Consider the following 22,284-nt stretch of genomic DNA (forward strand, 5'->3'; position numbering starts at 1 on the left):
GTGAGTACGTTTGTAATTCAGTTTGCCGACATCACAAACCTTTAGAAAGAAAACTCACCTGTACCCACTGACAACTGTGATATATCTCCCTGTGTTTGCCTGGTGTTATCACTAAATTTGCATTTTAGCATCTAAAATAGACACATACTGTAAGCATGTTAGCCAGCGACAGTTATTGAAATAAAGTGTGTAATATTTGTTTAGAGTAGGACATTTTTAATTTTTACATCTTTACTTAACACACCTAAAGGCACCTCTTTCCCTTCAATGCATCAGCATCCACAACTGCAGGATTGAACAACAACTGCTTTCTCTGCATATTGTTATAAAAGTGATAACAAAAACTGAATTTAACTATTCAAGCTTTATCTTAAAACTTATCAGTTGTTCAAAAAAAAAACCACGCTGCTTGAAACATTAAAACTGGAATAGTTTGTGCACAAAACACAACGTGCATATTTTGCAACCCTGTGCTGTAGAATGAGAACAGAAACAACAATGCATCCATCCATCTTCTCCCGCTTTTCCGTCAGGGATAACAACAATGCAACTTTTTAAAATATGAAACGTTCACTAACGTATTAAATACTGTGACTCCCTGCTATCTACGTAAGTAGTTCAATGAAACTAATATTACAAGGGTTTTCATCTCAAACACAAAATGCTACTTTTAATGACTTCTGCGGTCTCAAAAGTCCAAAGAATTGTCCCAAAAGCTCAGAGAAGAGATCATTTCCTTGCACAAACAACGCCATTTTTTTGTTAATTCATGAAGAGAAGGTCTTTTTTCTGGTATTTTTCCACAGTTAACAAAAAAATAAGAATACAATTGAGAAAAATCCAATTTTAAACCCACTATCAGCTCTGCCTGGAAGGAAGTCATCATTTCCCCAGATTGGACTAAAACGTGAGATAGAGAGGCTCACCCAAGTACTTCCTCACTTCATGCCAGACTCTAAACATGTTCCTAGTAATAGGGTTAGGGTTCTTTTCGGTTTTTTTTAAGTCTCTTAAGACTAGTTGAGTACAAGTACATGGGAAGAGGTATCTCTAGAGCTTGGGACTCCATCTCTCTCCAGGCAGGGGGGTTGTCATTTGTAAAGTAAAACATAATCTTCCTTAACTGAGTTGCCCAGTAGTACCAGAGAGGATTAGGACACGCAAGGCCCCCTCTATCATAGGGCATATACAGGAGGGCCAAGCACAAGCGGGCTCGTTTGTTATTCCACAGAAAGTTTTAAAATGATTTACTTAACCTTGAAAATAAGTTTGGAGGAGGAGGCAGGGGGATGTTTTGGAACAGATACAGCAACTTGGGGAGTATGTTCATTTTTAATATATTAATTCTCCCAATCAAAGAAATCGGCATAGGCTTCCATCTATCAATTGTGCAGGTAATTGATTCCATAATAGGATCGTAATTAGAATACACTACATCAGTTATATTGGGCACTATTTTTATACCCAGATATGTAAAATGATCTGCAACTTTAAACTGGGAGACTGATGCAGTCGGACTACTTCTCTCTTTGGAATTTAATAACATTATGGAAGATTTTGAATGATTAATTTTGTAACCGGAAAATTCTCCAAATTTCTCTATCACTTCTTATAATGTTGGAATTGATGTCACCAAGTCTCTGAGAAACACGATAACGTCATCAGCATATAAAGCTAAACGATGGTCCGTTTGACCTATAGTTATACCAGAGATTTTTGGATGAGACCGAATAGCTATGGCCAGCGGTTCTATCGCCATTATAAACAAACGTGGTGATAGAGGACACCCCTGCCGGCATCCCTTGTGAATCTTAATCGGTTTTGAGGTTGTATTATTTGTAAGTATTTCTGCAACAGGGTCAGTGTATAACAATTTAACCCACTTACAATTTTTTTTTACCACAACCAAAGCGTTCGAGGACATCAAAAAGACATGGCCATTCGACCCTATCAAATGCCTTCTCGGCATCTAGCGATAAGACAGCAGTGTCTGGCATTTCCTTTTGGCTATGAAGAATGTTCAGTACTTTTCTGACGTTATGAAACACTTGGCGCCCCTTAATAAACCCATTCTGAGCTTCCTTAATTATCTCTGGGAGCCGGCCTTCCAGCCTTTTCGCAAGGATTTTACATAACACCTTTACGTCCGAGTTAAGAAGGCTTATTGATCTCAGATTTTCACATGTATTGCAGGGTTTCCCTGGTTTTGGTAAGAATGTAATCAAGGCTTCTCTCGATGATGGCGGAAGGATTTCATTTTTGAAAGATTCCAACAACATGTTTAAGAGGGGATTTTGTATTTTATGTTTAAACTTTTTGTAGATATCCAAAGGTAGGCCATCCGGCTTTCCCAGATTTCATGTTATCAATTGCCTCAGAGATCTCTTCTAATGATAGTTCACTTTCGAGACTAGGTCTGAGTTCTGCTGGGATACTAGGTATGTTGAGAGTGTCTAAGAAGTCATTTTGACGAGTCAAATCTGTATTTATGTAAGAGTTGTATAGTTTTTCATAGAAATGTTTAAAAGCCTCATTTATTTCTAAAGGATTGACTATACAGTGGTATGCAAAAGTTTGGGCACCCCTCTGAGATTTCATGACAATTTGCTTTTCCTTTATAATAGAAGATCACAGCAACAACATTTGTTTTCCTACAAAGATGTAGACGTTTTAGTGTTTTCCAGACCAAAATTCTTAGGGTAGCATTACATAGTTTTATTATAATAAAATAAAATGCAAAAAATGGGATGTGCAAAAGTTTGGGCACCCTTATAAATAGCATTCATTTCAACACCTGTACGGATTTATAGCTGACAGGTTGCTGCACAAAATTGCTTTGATTAGCTCATTAGACCTTCAATTACAAAGACAGGTGGAACCAATCATGAAAAAGGCTATTTAACATAGGTAATAGCTGGCTGTGCCTGGCCTAGGTTCTTTCTTAGGGAGTGGCAAGATGGGGACCTCAAAACAACTCTCCACTGACCTGAAAGCTAAGATAATCCAACATTATAAATTAGGAGAAGGGTACAAAAAATTATCTGACAGGTTTAAACTGTCTGTCTCCACAGTCAGAAACGTAGTTGTGAAATGGAAGGCCACAGGAACAGTCCGTGTGAAGGAAAGATGTGGTAGGCCGACAAAAATAGGGGAAAGGCACAGGCGAAGGATGGTGAAAATGGTCACAGAGAAGCCACAGACCACCTCCAGAGAACTACAACAACATCTGGCTGCTGATGGTGTAGTTGTTCACCGTTCCACAATCCAGCGTACTTTGCACCAGGAAGAGCTCATTGGAAGGGTGATGTGCAAAAAGCCTTTCCTGAGTGTTAATCACAAGAAGAGTCGCATGAGGTATGCAAAAGCACATCTGGACAAGCCAGAAGCATTTTGGAACAAAATACTGTGGTCAGATGAGACCAAGATTGAGTTATTTGGTCATAACATGAACAGGTATGCATGGCGAAAAAAACACACTGCATTCAATGAAAAGAACTTGTTGCCCACTGTAAAATTTGGTGGAGGATCTATCATGTTATGGGGCTGTGTGGCTAGCACAGGTACTGGAAAACTTGTTAAAGTTGAGGGCCACATGAATTCCTTACAGTACCAGGAGATTCTTGACAAGAATGTTCTAGAGTCAGTCACAAAGTTGAAGCTACGCCGGGGTTGGATTTTTCAGCAGGACAATGATCCTAAGCACCGATCAAAATCCACCAAGGAATTCATGCAGAAGCACAGGTACAATGTTCTGGAATGGCCATCCCAGTCCCCAGACCTTAACATCATTGAAAATGTATGGATTTATTTGAAGAAGGCTGTCCATGCACGGAGGCCAAGAAACCTGACTGAACTGGAGACGTTTTGTGTGGAAGAATGGGCCAAAATACCACCTGCCAGGCTTAAGGGACTTGTCTGTGGCTACAGGAGGCGTCTACAGGCCGTTATTGCAGCAAAAGGAGGCAATACTAAATATTAATGGAATTATTTCTTAGGGGTGCCCAAATTTATGCACATGCCTATTTTTGTTTGAATGCACATAAACATGTTTCTGTTTGACCAATAAAAGTTATTTCACTACTGAGATGTTTCTGTTACCATAAGGTATAACATATGTTAAAATGAAGTTGCTGCTTCAAAAGCTCAGCAAGTGACAAACTGATGCAGTGGTTTTCCTAAGGGGTGCCCAAACTTTTGCATACCACTGTAGTATCTCCCTTATTATTCTGTATTGACGTAATGGATCTTTCAATTTGTAATTGTTTAATGCGCCACGCTAATATCTTTCCAGGCTTCTCTCCTTGATCGTAAAATGTTTGTTTAAGTCTTAGTAGACTTGCCACTGCTTTGGAAACTGATAATTCATTATACTGTGACCTCAGAACTAGCAGTTCTTGTTGTACTTTAGGGCAGGGTTTCTGAAAGGCCTCACTCTCCAGCGTTTTTATTTTTGATTCCAACATTGTCATTTTCTGACGAGCTTTTTTGGATTTAGAGCTTGTGTATATTAAATATTATATTAAATCGCAATTGCAATATTGAGGAAAAAACCGCAATTAGATTATTTTCCAAAATCGTTCAGCCCTAGTTTGAACGTTTCAGAAATTCTTTAATTTCGGGCAACAATTCAGAAAACCGTTCCAGAAATGTACCTCTGCTGAGCCACCTTACGTCTGTGTGCAGCAGCAGATCTGTGTGTTCTGCACCGGTCTCCTCCAGTTGCGCACAGAATAATCGCCTCTGCAGACTCCTGGGCCGAACAGAACGGGCAATCTTGTTAGCCTCATCCATCACGTCTTTCATATTTAAAATCTTCCCGCACAACCCTTGCTGGTGAATTATACAATGGTAATTCAGGAAATCCGGGAAAGATTCAGACTGTTTGCACAATCCAATGAACCCAGCAGTACGTCCAATCATTGCTGGAGCCCCATCGGTTGTAATGGAGATGAGTTTGAAGAGGGGCTCTTACTAACAAATTTCATAAAAACCTGAAAAATATCTGTGCCTCTTGTGTGCCCTTTCCAAGGCAAAATGGTCAGCAGCTCTTCTTTTACACTCATATTGTCGAAAACCATTCTAATGAACACACATAGCTGAGCCACATCCACAGCATCAGTGGATTCATCGAATTGCAGAGAAAAACACTCACGTGTCAATATCATTCCTCAATTGGTTGGTTTCACGTGACGTCACACTGCTGCATCGCGAGAGCGCGAAATTCAGATGGAGGGCAGGAAGGGAAGTAGCTTCTGAGGATCTGCCGTCCGAAAAAATGCTAATGTTTTGTGTAGTTTATGGCGGCTCCAATCGTTCTAACCGAGAAAAGGAAAAGGTGTTTTATAGAGTACCAAAGATTGTCGTTGCCAAAGGTGAGACATGTAAAAAGCTCTCAGAACTACGCCGTAAAAAGTGGATTTTAAACCTACGTCTGCGGTCGGGAGGAGCAGAGTCTGCTAATGCCGTGTCTGCAGCGACCACTTCGTCAGAGGTATGTTAGCTAGCTTACTTGGTTTTTGTGGCTGTGTTTATATAGCATTTGGTTGTCGTCAAATGCTCTGTTACTTAATAATGATTATTAAGTTGCCGGTAGTCTAATAGGGACTTCATTGGGACTTTTTAGGCTGCCCTAGCGCTTCGAGTGACGTTGAGTCGGTAGACTGGGCTACGACGGTCAAACTCGGTTACCAAAAAACTAAGTCCAAATCAGAGGCATCTCTTCAACGACAGCAGAGGATGAAGCTATAGGAAGACCAACAGAGACAGTTGGAATGTGCTGAGGCTATGTTGGATCTCCAACAGACTGCTGAGAGCCCGGATATGAGCCCGGATCTGAAGCAGACAGCCGAGAGCTCCGAACCGAAGCAGCCAGCTGACAACCCACAACCAGAGGGCATCAGTGGGAATGGGACATTAAATGATCAAGGTCAATTATTGTACTAAGATGTGTAACCAGCATTATTATTAAATATTACAAATGTGATCGTCAGAAAATCTATGCAAACCTCGAATTCGGTTTTCAAGCACGTACGCGTACAATCGCAGTAGTACGGATGGATGAGAGAGAACAATCAAAGGCTTGTCTTACACAATGGATGTTTTCCTCAGATGTTCTTGGTTGTCCCCTCCTCCCTTCATCCAACACTGTCCCTGTCTCCATAAATGTCCTGTTGCCACGCACGAACTGACAGACGTCATGGCGGATGTCTTCCAACAAACACTCACCCTGGCGAAGACCAAACGATAATCATCGTGGAGCCGTTTGGTACCGAGGCTGTGGACCCAACCGCTGACAAAAAAGTGATATGCCTCCAGACTTTTATAGGCTTTCATCTGCAGTTTGGTGTAGTGGGATGTCTGAAGGACTAGATACTTTGTGTTATCAACAGCCTCGATTGTCGGCAAATCTTTAGGTTCTGTCGTAAACTCACTCATCTTCATGAGATATGGGTCAGGTCCAACAGATTTGTTAATTGCTTGTATCTTTGTCTTGAAACTGGATCTAAATCAGTACAATACGGACTCTCTGCAACGGTTTCCTCCATAGATGTATTCTCCATTTTTACTTCCTGCCCTCCATCTCAAATCGCACCACGTTCGCGCGTCATCATAATCACGTGACTGAAACCCAGCTATTGCTGTTCAACATCCTCCGCCATTCCCTCGCATCGCCATGTAACCAAATTTCTTGATGGCTGCACATCCTGAATAGCAGACACAATCTTCTTTCGATTTTTAAAATCGGCAAAAAGCGCATTTGCGACTTCCATGAACGCTTCTTTCACAATCTCACCATCCTTGAAAGATTTCTTTCCTTTTGCAAGAACACGACAGACACGATAAGAAGCTATGGTTGCAGCCTTACTCGTGGTATTGGGCCTGGTAAAAATGGACTATTGTGCTGCTAGCTGACTTTTCAATTCCTTTACTTTTCGGGCGCGCAGTGGTGATTTAGCTGGGAAGTTTGTATCGTAGCTCTTGTGGACCGTCTTGAAATGCCGCTCCAAATTCCCTTTCTTTGGTAAAGCCACATTTCCATTACAGATAACACAGATGGACTTGGCATTCAAATACACCAAAAAATAATCCTCCTCCCACTCTGAATGAAAATGATAAGTTTTAGATGTTTTAGCTTCTGCCGCCATGGTAGTATCCACTCGCTCTAGTCAAGCTTCTCGCACCCTTCCGAGTCCTTAGTTAGAACCTAGCAACCATACCATGCGCGCGCAGATAGAAAGAAGCGCGTGAGATTTTTTCTTTGATTATGCCTGATCTACCTTACTATAGCTGTACAAATCTACACACTGCTTCACGCGATAAGCAGTTCATTGTGCCTATTTAAGATGTTTTAAGTTGGAAATTTTAATGTAGGCCTATTTTACACAACAGTAGGAGGATAGCCTACACTAGGGCTGTTCGATTTTGCCCAAAAATGAAATCTCGATTTTCTTCTCTCCAAATCCGAGGAAAAAAAAAATCAGCAAATCAGCACTTGCAAACATATTAAATAAAACAAGACATTTACTAATTAAACTAAACTGGGTCTTTGCATGCTAAATAATAATGTAACCCATGAAGGAGGTAGAGGTGTGTAATGTCAGTCAGTCAGTCATTACATTTGTTATTCACATTTGCAAGTTTTTTGCAAGGAACACAAGCCGGTCTACGGCATCTGGCTTGAGGGATGCCCGGTGGCATGTTACAACGCCCCCTCCAACACTAAAGAGCCTCTCTGATGGGGCACTTGTCGCAGGTATTGAGAGGTATTTCCTGGTTAACTTGCAGAGCCTTGGGAAATTTTCTTCGTGTTTCTTCCACCACTGAAGTGGATCAGCATCCTCGCTTATCTCAGAGATCAACAGGTAGGTTGCCAGCTCAGTTCTAATTCTGTCTGCCTTTGACAAGGAGGAGGGAGCGGGCGTTTTCTTCGGGAAGAAACTTGACAAGCTCCTCCGCTTCTTCAGCACAGGACCAGGCTCAGCTGCAGCTACTTCTTCTTCTTCCTGGCGCACCGGCACAGCAGTGCCAGGCTCAGTGGGCATCAAAGACAGCAGCTCTGTGACAGCTCTCTCCTTAATGTATTCCACCCTGGTAGGGTTGATGTATGTCGTGCGGAACCTGGGATCCATCAGCGAGGCTATGTCCAAGAGTTCGTCTTTGTCTGGGTCACTGTATTTTTCAGTCATGTAATGCAGGATGTTTTCTTTGATTTTTTTGGTGAGCTCAGTGTCTTCGTCTTCTGGTTTGAGAAGACTGCTTCTGAACATGCTGAGTGTTGGTTTGATGATAGAGACAGTCACATAACTCTCCCCAGATAACGAGGCGGTCTTCACTCAGATTCCAGGACTCCAGTCCATCTCTCAACCCCTGGGCGATTTCTTCACCCGTGTGGTCGCTTGGGAAAAAAGACGTTTGTAGGCAGGCATTTTCAAGACACCAATCGTCGGTGATAAAGTGCACTGTCAAACTCAGGTATGGTTGCATAGTGCGACTGGACCACAAGTCAGTAGTAGCGGAAAAGAACTGTACGTCTTCCAGCCTCTTTGTCACTTTCGAACGAGTTGTGTTGTACAGACGGGGCAAGACAACTTCGCCAAAATGTTTTCGCCCTGGTAGCTTGTAGCGGGGATCCAGCGTATTAAGCAAATGTTGGAAGCCAGCCTTTTCTACCGTATATATTGGGACCATGTCTGTTGCGATGTGGAACGCGACTGCATCCGTAATAGATTTCCACCTCCTGTCAGTCCTATCGTACGGTACACCACGCGAAAATGAAGCTGACAGAGTAACTTGCTTTGGTTGGGGTGGTGGTGTAGCCGCATCAGCGTGCCCTTGTGCAGTCCGCTCTGCAACACACTGCTGCCATTCCGATGGGTGGTTTTTTTGGAGGTGTTGAAATAAATTCGTTGTGCTGTTTTTAACTGCCACTGACTTCCGACAGAGTTTACAAAGCGGAGTACTTTGCTCTTCATCCGAAGCGTCGAAGGCGAACCACTTCCATACAACGGACTTGCTCTTCTTTCTATCCACTAACTCCAACGCCGACATGTTTGTTTACAAATGTGTAGGAACTAGAAAGAGCGCCATGGGGAGGTCAGAGGCGGAAGTAAGTAAGGCAAACCAGTGCAGCCAAAAATGTATCTGGCGCAGCCATAGACAGTAGGGCGCAGCCCAGACAAATGAACGGGGACTGTAGCGTAGAAGTTAGTTCAAGTGAAAAATCGATTTTACGAGTTTCACGTTTTAACATCGTTCTAAATACATAATCGCAATTACGATTTAAAATCGATTAATCGAACAGCCCTAGCCTACACACAACATTTTCTCGCGATCGACTGGAACTCCGCCCGCGATCGACTGGTTGGGCACCCCTGCTCTACAGTATCAGGCTTTAGTTCTCTCCAGATGTCCTTAAAATGTAAATCTTCCATAATATTAAGTAAGACTTCCCTGCTTTTGGTGTGTGATTTATCTATGCCTCCTGACCGATCCTTTGTTGGATCCAATACACAATTAAAATCCCCTGCTATGATGTAGTTACCAGTAAATGTTGAAAGCGTATAAAACAGATCCCTGAACAACTTCGGGTCATCATTATTGGGGGCATATATATTAACTAGATTCAGGTTTTCTGTCAGTAGAGTACCCTGTACAATTAAGTATCTACCAGCCTTGTCCTTGATTAGATTTGGTACCTGAAATGGTACTGATTTGTGAATTAGCATCATAGCCTGAGTAGAAAATGTTGCTGAATACACACATCCCATCCACCTCCTCCTACTTCTAATATCATCCTTTGGCAGTAAATGTGTCTCTTGCAAAAAAAACTATTTTAGATTGCAAGCTTTTAATTCTATTCATAACCTGTTTTGTCATTTTTTTGTTTTTGCAAGCCTCTGCAATTCCAGGAAGTAAATTTAACCTGCACACCCTGCGACATGACCTTTCACACAGATTAGGTTACCCACATGAACATAAGAATAAGAAACACTTTTAAAAAACTGTAAGAAACTTATAACGGATGCTCCAAACCACATCCAACCCTGTGAACCTTGAACCCCTTTTCCGAACACATCCACCCTACTGAGCAGCCCACACTCCTCGTGTTGACACTTCCTCTTATAGCTGACAGTCACCGTACTCATATACAGCACGTGCTTCAGCTCGACTATACTTCTAATCCTAACCTTTGTTTTCCGTTGCTAACCGCCATGTAATCTTAAGAAATGCCACCTAAAGTAGATCCACCATACATATCTAATGGGCAGTGAGCTCAGGAGGAGCCAACACATGTTATGCCGCAACATTAAAAATTATAAAAGTACCAAAAATAAAAAGATGCGTTCATTCTTCAATTTTAAACTGAAGGCTCCGCATACCTTCGTCACAAAACGCCACTTACCCGTTTTGTTAACCAACCATTGCAGGGCTTAACACAAATGTAGCTGAATAGCTAATTACCATAGACAAACTTAACTTAAAACACCATCCCCATAAGAACCTAACCCTCCATATTACTTATTAACTCAACCTCATTCAAAGCTATTGCTGTCAGGCTTGTAACTTAAATACGCCATGCAAAGTTGGCAAGAATTGAGAAGTATGGTGTAAACCACAAAACCATAAAAACCACCCAGAAATAAAAGCTAGGTCAGGGCCAGCGTAGTTAACGTCTCTTGTGTATCAGACCCCAATGTTATAAATTGTTAGAAAACACTCGTGACACCAGAAAAGATGAACAAAACATTTGGTCAGTATGATGGCCTCACAGAATGTCCTTATTCTGCTATCCAACTAGCTAAACACCTTCCCACAATGAGATCCGGACACCGAGGGTGAAGATGACTCTTTATATGGGAAATTGTGAAACTGAAATACACACAGTACATACACCAGTAAATATATGGCAATATGAGTTACACATAAATGGCTCAGACAGATGCGATCAATACAAGGCTATTCAAAGCTAGCAGGGCAAATAAACTGTAAAACTCTGGCTGGAAATTATAAGGCATTATTCTTAATGTAATTAGTTTTAGGCACAAATTCATAACAACATGTACAATGCCTAGGAACAACTACGCAGGAAAAGCATAATAAACGTCCGTGCTGCTCTTAACCATGCTGTCTACTATTTCTTCTTCTGGCTTTCTGCCTACTTCCTGTAGCTACAGTGCATCGAGTATCAAAATAAAAGTCTCCACATCGTTTAGTCTAAAATAACTGCTGGCAGAGCCAGAACACTCCCCGTCTGGTATCTTTAGAGATACCATAACACATTAAAATGACACATTACTCTGGGGATAGAAGGAACACTAGTTCTGTAATAGGTCTGTAATAGTTCTTTGTTTTCCCTTGCTGAACAACCTTGACTTCAGCCTTTCTTATGAGACCATCTTGACTTGGAACAGTCTTAACAACGACCCCCATAGGCCACTCATTCCTTCGGGCCTGTTTCTCCTTGAGAAGGACTACGTCTCCTGGCTTGAGATCTGGTCTCTTGTGTTGCCACTTCTGCCGGGACTGCAGAGTAGCAAGATACTCCTTACGCCATCTGTTCCAGAACTCGTCGGCCAGCAGTTGAACGCGTTTCCACTGGTTCTTTAAGATCTCCCTTGGACTGCAGCTGCCTAAAGGTGGAAGGGATGTGCCTGATTTCTGGGTCAGCAGGATGGAGGGTGACAAAATGTGGGGATGCTCAGGGTCCGATGAGACTGGTATCAAAGGACGGGCATTAATTATGGCTGTGACCTCGGCCAGGAAGGTAGTGAGTGTCTCATGTGTAAGATGTGCTTGTCCAGCACGCAGCAGCATGCTGTCCAGTATGCGCCGTGCAACGCCGATCATCCGTTCCCACACTCCACCCATATGGGATGAATGGGGTGGGTTAAAGGTCCATGAACATCTTTCTTCTTGCAGGAAATTCTGGACCTTGCCCTGCTCTGTGGTGCTGATGCCCATTTCTCGGCATGTCCTCAGGGAGAGGGGAGTCCCAGTCAGAGACCTGTGCAGACAGCTCTCTGAGCAATAGCCGACCCTGGATGGTCACTGGAGCAAGGAACCCCAGTGGGTCGAAGAGGCTGTTCACCATGGAAAGCACGCCCCTGCGTGTGTAAGGGCCTTCGTTCTGAGGTACATGAAACGTAAAGTGGTCTGACATGATGTTCCATTTCACCCCTAGGCTTCGCTGATCAGGTAAGTCGTCCATGAACAGGTCGAGATCCTGGAGGTCTTTGGCACGGTCTTCCACTGGAAATGCATTCATCACCGCAGCTTTATTGGAGGCCACCTTGTGGAGCCGGAGGTTGGAGGTTGTTAGCATCCTCTGAAGCATCCTTCTTTTGAGGAGGTCGACTACTTGCTCCACAGTAGAGACGGATTTTAGGGCATCGTCAACATAGAAGTCACGATCAACGAAGCGTCGCACGTCAGCGCCGTAGAGTTCTTCTCCCTGGCGGGCAGCTCTTCGTATCCCATAGATGGCCACTGCGGGAGAGGGGCTGTTTCCAAAAACATGTACCCTCATTCTGTAGTCCACTACCTCTTTACTCAGGTCATTGTCTCTGTGCCAGACGAAGCGTAGAACATCCCTGCAGTCTTCTCGCACAAGAAAACAATGAAACATTTGTTGTATGTCAGCAGTGATTGCAACTGAGTTCTTCCTGAATCTTATGAGAACACCCAGCAGGCTATTGTTCATGTTCGGCCCAGAGAGCAGCACGCTGTTGAGTGACGTGCCTTCAAACTGTGCACTCGAGTCGAACACCACACGTATCTGTGAGGGTTTTTGTGGGTGGTAGACACCAAAAAAGGGCAGATACCAATACTCCCCGCTGTCCTGTGTTGGTGGAGCAAGCTCTGCGTGGTGACTGTCTAAGATTTTCTGCATGAAGTCCATAAAATGAGATTTCATCTCTGCATTCTTATCGAGTGTGCGGTGCAGAGACTTCAGACGACTCATGGCATATCGGCGGTTGTTAGGTAGACTCATCCGCGGCTGGCGGTAACTTGTGATCGTTCCTGGTTTGCTGGAAAACTGATACGCCCAGGTTGTCACTGTGTGTCACTTGGCTGACAGGCTGGGGCTGATCAGGGAAGAAGAGTCTCTCCTTTACCTTCAAGTGGTTCTTACAAGGGGGCAGGCAGCTTGGTCTGCCGTTTTCAAGGATGTACGTTTTCATACTAGTGACCTCAGGAAGCCGATGTGTGCTGCCCAGGCACACATCGCCGACTATCACCCACCCTAAGTCTAGCCTCTGTGCGTAAGGTGCGTCATGTGGTCCATTGATCTGTTTACGCACCTTGTGCACTCTCAGCATGTCCCTGCCCAGCAGTAGCAGGATCTCAGCACTCATGTCGATCTGTGGTATTTCACTGGCGATAGCTCTTAGGTGGGAGTGGCTGTGTGCGGCGGCTGGAGTTGGTATTTCTTCTCTGTTGCTAGGGATCATATTGCACTCCAGGAGCGTGGGTAGAGTTAGGCTGATGTCGCCATCCGCAGGTTCAATGACGAACCCTGTAGCTCGCCGACCGGACGCCTCACCTACACCAGAGCAGGTTTTCAGAGTGTAAGGGTATGTGGGCGCACTCATACTGAAGATGTCAAAAAACTCTGAGCGCGCCAGCGACCTGTTGCTCTGGTCGTCTAGCATGGCGTACATCCTCTTGCCCTTGTTGCGGCTGTCTGCTGGGTAGACCGTCACAAGGCATATCTTGGAGCAAGACTTGCCATTGAAGCCTTCCCCGCATACCTCCGTGCATTTGGAAACCACTGCAGTTTCTGGCGCTTCATAGCTCTCCCCGCCATTCTCTGATGGGGGTGGTGAGGTCTTGGAGACCCATGGAGCTGGGCCTGGGTGCATCGCTGTTGGGTGTCTATGGCTATAACACTCAGTGCATTTGATTGCTGCCTCACAGTCTCGGGCCATATGCTTATTTGACGCACAGCACTTAAAACAAATGTTATTCTCCTTTAATATTTTCATTCGTTCATCCATTAGCTTTTCTCTGAAGCCGCGGCACCTTTGCAGGGAGTGTGGTTTTTGATGCACAGGGCATTGCTTCTCTGGGTCTTCGACAGTGAGCGTGGGGTTAGAGTGGGCAATGTCAGTTTTGTGCACAGAGACTGTTCTGCGGCTGCTGTTGTGAGTTTCACTAAACTTATCTGTCCTGTTTGCAGCACTAGAGAGAGAAAAACTAAAGCTTGGGTCGTTGCGTGCCTTTGCCTGCTTGCGCACGAACTCTAGAAAGAATTGGAATGGAGGATAGGGAACCCTAAATTCTTGTTTGTATCGTGAGCCTTCCATTACCCACTTGTCCTGCAGCCCATATGGCAGTTTCTCCACTATTGGGTTTATACCCCTTGCTGTGTCGAGATATGATAGGCCAGGTAAGTATCCCTCACGCTTTGCAGACTCAATCTCCAATAGCAAATCAGATAGCTCTCTGAGTTTATGGGGCTCCTTGTGGGATATTTTAGGAAATAGTTCGAGTTTCCTGAAAAGTGCACCCTCTATAGCTTCGGGCGAGCCATACATCTCTTCTAACCTCTCCCATACGAGCCATAACCCTGCTGCTTGATCTCTCACGTTCACTGATCTAATGCGGCGTGCTTGCTCTGCAGATTCTGGGCCTAGCCATCTTATTAGCAGATCTGTCTCTTCTCCTGCTCTGAGGTCTAGGCTTTCAATGGTGTTCACGAATGAGCCTTTCCAGGATAAGTAATTTTCTGGCTTATCATCAAACCTGGTGAGTCCTGATGACACCAGCTGACTTCGTGCTAGGTACCTCGCCAAGTCAGATGTAGCTGTGTCACTGGAGCGGTGAGGAGCCCAGGGTCTGGTGGGGCTGTGGTCATTATACCTGGGTGTGTAAGCCATTACGCCTGGCCTGAGGGGGCTGTGGTCAGCGTACCTCGATGTGTGTGCAGGTAAGCCTGACCTGAGTGGGTTGTGGTCAGCATGCCTGTATGTGTGTGCAGGTAAACCTGACCTCAGTGGGTTGTGGTCAGCGCACCTAGAAGTGTGAGGAGGTAAGCCTGACCTGAGAGGGCTGCGATCAGCGCACCTGGATGTATGAGGAAGTAAGCCTGGTCTGAGTGGGTTGTTCTCAGTGTGCCGGGATGCGTGCGCAGGTAAGCCTGGCCTGAGTGGGTCGTGGTCAGCGTGCCGGGATGCGTGCGCAGGTAAGCCTGGCCTGAGTGGGTCGTGGTCAGCGTGCCTGGATGTGTGAGGAGGCAAGTCTGGCCTGAGTAGGTCGTGGTCAGCGTGCCGGGATGCGTGAGCAGGTAAGGCTGTATGCTGTGGCTGACTACCCAGGAGCTCAGTGCAATTGTGTCTGCCCGCACGACCCTCGTCCGCATGGGGGACACCATCTGCGAGGTGGTGGTCGTCAGGAGCTGGGGTGTTACTTTCCTTATCTCCACATACGGATACATATGTGCTATGATTGTGGGGCATTTGCTCGTCCTGTGAGCATAAATCTACGGGTGAACGATAGCTGCCACTGAGATGGCTGTGTCTCTCTACATAATCCTCAGTGCGCTGTTCCGCACTTTGCCTGGGCGATAACTCTGGTCCACGACTGCGGCACTCATCTTCAAAGTATACGGCCACAGCCTCCATTACTACAGCTTCCGCCGTAGCGGCTTCTGCCTCTCTTTCCCTTTCTAAGGCGATGAGTGTTGCCTCTAGACGGGCTTTTTCCATCTTTAATTCAATCTCTTCACGTGAATAGGCAGCTCTTGTGTGTGCGGCTTGGGCTTTAGCACGTGCTGTGGCTGCTGCCAGTGCTACTGTACATGAAGCTCTACTCATATGAGAGTCTGCAGATCTAACTGATGCACTTTTTCTGTCCATGGCTGCTATGGATGTTTTTTACCTCAATCCTTACTGGTGACGTGGCAGTTGTTGTACTGGTTCAGGCTTCCGGCACGACAATGCAGTCATCAGTAGCTCTTCGAAGGTCTCTCTTTTCACTATGATGGCCTCACAGAATGTCCTTATTCTGCTATCCAACTAGCTAAACACCTTCCCACAATGAGATCCGGACACCGAGGGTGAAGATGACTCTTTATATGGGAAATTGTGAAACTGAAATACACACAGTACATACACCAGTAAATATATGGCAATATGAGTTACACATAAATGGCTCAGACAGATGCGATCAATACAAGGCTATTCAAAGCTAGCAGGGCAAATAAACTGTAAAACTCTGGCTGGAAATTATAAGGCATTATTCTTAATGTAATTAGTTTTAGGCACAAATGTCATAACAACATGTACTTACAGAGAATGCCTAGGAACAACTACAAAAGCATAATAAACGTCCGTGCTGCTCTTAACCATGCTGTCTACTATTTCTTCTTCTGGCTTTCTGCCTACTTCCTGTAGCTACAGTGCATCGAGTATCAAAATAAAAGTCTCCACATCGTTTAGTCTAAAATAACTGCTGGCAGAGCCAGAACAGTCAGTGTCAGTCAACAGTTCCAAGCTTCAAGTAGTTCATAGTCCAGACATATCCAAGGTGACCGACCGCAAATGCTTAAAGAAAATAAGTCATAATACCTGCACATAGCTAGTCCATATTAGCCCTTTAGCCGGTTGCAGCCACAGGTTACGTTACTCAACCTGTCCCTCCTCTCTTGTAATCCCCTCGATGAAGTTCTCCACAGCAGACGGATTCTCAAAAATGTGCGACCTGTCCTTGTAGGTTACCAGGGGCCTTTGCATCCCTCCTCTGGCATATGCTGTGAGCTCTCTCCAGTACAAACTTTGAACGCGGCATTGCCAAATCCAACACGTCAGATCCAGTTTTCGAGGAAAGCACAAGCATCCCCTCCTTCAGCGTCTTCTGGCAAATTCACCAGTCTCAAATTGGGTAACCTGGATCTGGCCTCCAAGTCTTCAACTTTATCCTCTAGCTTCGTGCTTTAGCTAGCAGGGAGCTCACGTCACCCTCAGTAGCTGAGATTCTCACCTCAGCCTCTGCAATTTGTTCTGAGCATTCACGGATTTCCCCGGTCTCAACAGAGGTCATGGTTGGCGCTATGCTAGCGCGAGCATGACTTTCTTTAGCTTCGACGTGTAGCTTGGATGCTCAAAAACTTTCCAGTTTAGACTGAAGTGCCTTTGCTCGTCCTTTAGCTGATTTCCCTGCTGCAGCCGACATTTCACCGTTTTTACTGTAAGAAATGTTCGTTTATTTGAAGCCCAGGAGACGGTTTAAAATAAAGAAAGCAAAACTCCCTTAAAAGTTATAAAAGGAGTGTTTAATAAAAGGATGCAGTAGTAGGTTTAACAAAAGTTTCACAGCTGTGGCTCAATAGCCCGGGACACGCGTCCACAGGCCACTGACTGAGTGGAGCTCATCAGTAGTTACTGTCTGGCGGTCCGGAACAAAAGAGAGCTCGATCTCACAATACAAACATGTTTTATAGAACCACCCCTTTCCGACCATACAATAAACAACTTCAAAATCAGACGCGCCCCGCTGTCGTGCTCTCATTGGTTGGTAGCGGGGGGCTGGATCCTCCTCTATACACCGATTCGGTGAGCGATTTGTGTATGTCGCCATCTAGCGACGGGGCCATTGCTGCGGGGCCATTACTCCTGTCACTGGATGCTGCGATCCAGTGACAGGAGTAGTGTGTGTGAGGGCGTTATGTCATCCGTCAATGGACGAGTCAAAACCACCTCACAGTTTGAGTGTAGGATGAATGTAGCGTTAAGATAGTTACCCATGTTCCTGGGTTAACCGTGTTATTTTGGTTCTTTGCTCTCTAGGTTAACCAATTCACGTTATAATCTACCAGTGTATGCTGACGTTACTACTGTGTTTTCACTGATAGCAACCAGTGGTGTAGTATAGTTTGCTTTCCCATGTATGCTGAACATCCCAGCTAGGTAAAATACATAAGATATGTCTAAAAGTTTATTTGAACCTGTGGAGTCTAGCTAGGTATACTGCAATTTTTAAGTGGGGACAATATGTGTAGGCCCTACCTGCAAATCAAATAGACTGTATCACTGACAAGCTATGGAAGCTAATAGTACTATTGTACCGAGACGAATTTGTACACAGGGGTACACAACAATGTAGGGCCGACTTTTTGACTCGTTGATACGACATCCTTCTCTCTTTTATCCGAAATCCGCTCATTGTACTACATTTTACTCTATTACTCAGCAACAGTGGCGGCTCCTGACAAATTTCTCAGGGGGGGCAAAAGTTGTGATGATGGCTAAGATGACCCATTCAATGGGTAAAATAATAATAAATAAAAGTCAGATAGCCAGCTTTACAGTGTCACATCTCATTGTTTAATTTGGTTTTCAACCACTAGATGCAACCCCAGACATAAAATATACAATACATTTGGTTCCACAATAAAACACACATTAACAGATAGTTTGTCATCTAATAGTTTGCCCTTGAAATCACTTTTAGCACAGTCTACAATTTATAGCCATCATGGATGCCATAGCAATAATCAAATCAAATTATACTATAATCAAAACTGTAATTAATCAAAATTTTCCAGAACATATTCCATTGAATCATCCGAATCGGAGGTCTCCGCCAGACGCGCGCGCTGTACGTCCGAGCACGCATCAGTGCGTAACTGCGTATGACGAAATCACGTTAGGGCAAGCCCCACCGGAGCCCATAGAAATGCATTGTATCGTTCGATTTTTGAAAAAACGAGTCTCAACATGTAAGTCTATGAGAGCGCCTGGGGCGATTTTCAATCTGACTGATATCGCCCCAAGGGGGCGGGGCTACTGGTTGGACAGTGACATCCAGGCTGCTGATTGTCGCAGCGATATTCAGGCTGCTGTTTGGACTATACTATTAAGACTTAGACCGGCAAAATAAACTCTTTTCTCTCTTTTTTTTTTTTTTCGTTTGGCTTAAGGAGGGCGGTGCACTATCGCCCCCTATGGGCCAGCCGCCCCTGCTCAGCAACTTGAAAGTAGCATCTCCGGGAAATCACCACCACAACACGACCTACCGGAAGTTGTCGAGCGTACACGCAACACACGGAAGTTAGCCGGAAGTTCCATTGTGCTCGACTGCTCGTAGCCTATTATTGCGTCTTCCTAGTGAGCCGACATTACTGGAAGTCCCGTTATTGCTATTTTTAGTAATAATATTACATCAGCAGATAAGAACTTTTATATACACAAGTTATTGTTTGGAGATAAACATCAAACAATTCGTAATACTTAAATAAATAACAGGTCCTTGGAACATTCCTTAATTGGAAATACAGGCAGGGTTTAACAATGATGCAAGCTGTTTCAAAAATCATCTCGTGCCAAGTGGAGACAAAGGTTATCCAGGGAAAATACCATTCAGTCAATCAAAACGCTGATATAAATGCCACAAAAAATGTCATTGGAAACATAAACACAAAGGTAACATATAAATACAGTTACATTTTCCCCCAATTCTAGCAAAAACAACATCTTTTTCACCCAAGGGTCACGCACTAGTGTCACTATCTGCTGTCTCGTTTGTTTGTGGTAGGTGTGGTGTTCTGTCCTTCCCTCCAATTTTTCCTATCCTGTATCCTCAAACTGTGGATAAACATTTATACTATGGTCAAGTACATGATACATCCTGCATCAGTGGTCCCAATTTGACCTCACGTGATGTAAATTTTATCGACCAAATATATAATTTTGTGTCTCCAGGTATGAAGCACAATTGTGGTTGGGATTGATTTGCCCATAAGATCAATGCTCCTAATGACTTTTTGATGGTTGTGTGGTCCTAAATCAATCTGCTTGACAGATTCTTGCACAGTGCTTTGGAAATTAATATCAAGTACATGTAGCTTGTGTAACAAAGATAAACCCTGTTGAATTAACTTTTAAGAGGTCAGGGCCAATACATTCAAACACAGTTCCTTGGGAAATGTGTTTCCCCGCACTGATATGAGATTATAATCATGACGCAAGCTGGATGGATTGTCCCCAAATCAAAACAAAGGAGTGAGACAGCCTAGTTTCTTTTTCGAAGGTCGGTAAAACTGATTTGATGTTTTGACTGTAGCGCTGCAGATGTTCTCCCACGGTCTCAACACAAGAACAACAGCTTGTGATGGGGAGCAAAATGCCTTCAAGAGAATATAAATAACTTCAGGGGAAATATCTCAACAACTTTAACAAAAAATAAGCACCTAGAGGATTATTGAGAATGTATCCTGTAGCAGGTCAAAGTTTTTAGCAAAGATGGATTTGTTCAATATTTCGTATAGATATCGTTTGTATCCTGCTGTGTTTTCAGTCATAGTTTCGAACACCTGTTGGGTGGATTTCCAAGAAATGTGATACAGACATTCCTGTTGCTTCGAATGAGTTATAACTGTGACAGTCCTCTTGCTTTTCACGTTCCACCAAGATCATGTCAACCTTTCAATTTGACCAATATTTTAGTTTATGACTAACCAAAACCACCTAAATTTACTTGAGCCTCAGGTGTACTTTTAGTTTAGTGCTAACAAGTTACATGCCAACACACTAATGGTGAACAAAGTAAACGTTACACCTGCTAAACATCAGCATTCAGCATTTAATTATGAGCATGTTAGCATCCTGAACTCAAAGCATTGCTATGCACAAGCCTTTCCTTCACATGGGTGTAGTCGTTTTTCTTCAGTTTTGTTGTTAATTTTTATAACATTTGAATCAATAGATGAGTGCAGCACAATTGTTCCTTAGACTCCTATCTTTCTTTATTTGTCTTCAGGCAGGAGAAATAGATCAGAGGACAAATGTAACTGTATTTTTGAAAAACTCTCCTCTGATGCATCATAAGGTTCAGCTGTGATGATAAAAGACATGCTGCTGCTGAGTGCACTCCTAAATAAATCTTATCTGTTTACAGGGTGTTGTGTTAGCAAAACCTGTTTTACACATCTTTTCCCTAAAGCCTTCCCCGGGAATAAACTCCCCACGGTAGTGGCGCCCTATTGCTCATTGGTCCTTTGGGCTTAAATTAAACTTCAGCACCTGTGATCCGTGCCAAAAGTCTGTGTTTACACAACTCAACCTAAAAAGAGATACAATAAGTGATAACAAGTCAGAGAGCACCAAGCAAGATGTTGACAAAATTATGTGATTTGGGTTATGTAAAACTGAGAAAAAAAGAAAAAAAAACATTTTCGAATTAATCAGATTCATTTTATGATAATAAATAAATGCCAAAGACAATAATATTCAACCAGGATTATGAACATGTCAAAACACTTGTGTATAGAACTAAATTACTCCAAACTTCATGGAGCAACAACAACATGAGTTTTCTTCTCGCTTTGCTCCTGATGGTGTGTGCATCGTGCAACATCGAAACCATCTGGTCAGAGGACCTGAGTGATCCAGAGTGGAAAACAGGGGCAGAGGAGTTCAGAGATATTAGAAGATGCCAACCCATTGTGCCTTCAACCATAAATCATTAAGGTAAACTCCTAACCTGAGAGCCAATGAAGTGAGGTCAGTCAGAAGTCCTTAGTAGCATAAATGCTGGGTGTTAGTCCACAGTTAAGACGACGAATATCTAGCCGAACCACTTAACAACTCATTGGATGTTTACCTTGCAGTCAAATCGTTTTATTGCTTAATATTATCGGGGGTTTTTTTATTTCGACATCCATGCGTCAGCACAAACATATGACAGACAGATGGCGCAATATGCCTAATCAGTAATCTGCTTGATGTTTTGCAGATTGTCAAATTTAACCCAGCAAGTTAGTGCTGCATTGATCCAAACGATAGTTGTTGAAAGGAATGAAAAAGCAGTAAAAAAATATTATTTAAGGGATCTTTTTAATTGGCATCATTTAAAAGTTAATGATTATGTTTTATAGTTTATGACCAGACACATGTTGTCTCACTGTAATCAGACACATTAATCGAACAAAGGAATTTAAAACAGCAACACATGTCTATCAATTTAAGACCGTTGTTCCTCTGGGGTTGACCTGTATCATATGTTCTAAATCTCTGCTGTTGTTTCCTCAAAACAATGGATGTTCAAAGCAGCAGCATCCTGTTGAAACTGAGTGCACCACTGATTGTATCTCCCTATTATACTTAACAAGAGTTTGATGTTTATAGATACAGTGGTATGCAAAAGTTTGGGCACCCCTTAGGAAAACCACTGCATCAGTTTGTCACTTGCTGAGCTTTTGAAGCAGCAACTTCATTTTAACATATGTTATACCTTATGGTAACAGAAACATCTCAGTAGTGAAATAACTTTTATTGGTCAAACAGA

General features: G+C 43.5%; 1 long non-coding RNA gene across 1 annotated transcript; it reads right to left on the reverse strand.

Moving 5' to 3' along the window:
- Positions 1-21,169: 21,169 nt before the first annotated feature.
- Positions 21,170-21,607, reverse strand: LOC134868225 (uncharacterized). Its single transcript, XR_010166260.1, has 2 exons — positions 21,481-21,607; positions 21,170-21,376 (listed from the first exon to the last, which is right to left on the reverse strand). It is a non-coding gene; the product is annotated as an uncharacterized LOC134868225 (long non-coding RNA).
- Between the last annotated feature and the right edge of the window lie 677 nt (positions 21,608-22,284).

This window comes from Eleginops maclovinus, chromosome 8, assembly GCF_036324505.1.
Source record: "Eleginops maclovinus isolate JMC-PN-2008 ecotype Puerto Natales chromosome 8, JC_Emac_rtc_rv5, whole genome shotgun sequence".
NCBI lineage: Eukaryota > Metazoa > Chordata > Actinopteri > Perciformes > Eleginopidae > Eleginops > Eleginops maclovinus.